Below are 471 nucleotides of genomic sequence, written 5' to 3'. Positions count from 1 at the left end.
TAAAGGAAAGAAAAAGGTCAATAAATACTTGCCATTACATTTTTAATCAACCAAATATGAACCATTTTGTTGCACAAAACCTCTCCATCTTTCCTTTAACTTGAAAATATCCATCTTCCCAGAATTAAGGTGGTTTCATGACATAAGCCGAAAGGTAAGCTACTATAAATTGGCATGAACTTTCAGGACAACCCATGTAACCTCGTGGGCATCGGTACCATTTTCCTCTTTCTCCGTTCTTCCATTTTCCGAACTTTCCATCTTTCCGACGAAGGGCTACACCCGAAACGTCATACACTCTCCCTTTCCTTCCTGAGCGTCCAATAATACTATCCATATCATGTCCTCACTTTGTTGTTTTTTGTTTCTTTATTATTGTTTTTTTGAACTATATATATATATACATACATAGATGTGTGTGCGTGTATATATATATCATCATCATCATCATCGTTTAACGTCCGCTTTCCA

This window comes from Octopus bimaculoides, unplaced genomic scaffold (genome assembly GCF_001194135.2).
Source record: "Octopus bimaculoides isolate UCB-OBI-ISO-001 unplaced genomic scaffold, ASM119413v2 Scaffold_316530, whole genome shotgun sequence".
In the NCBI taxonomy this organism is placed as follows: Eukaryota; Metazoa; Mollusca; class Cephalopoda; order Octopoda; family Octopodidae; genus Octopus; species Octopus bimaculoides.
The sequence above is the reverse complement of the archived record's forward strand: the minus strand, read 5'-3'. Positions refer to the sequence as shown.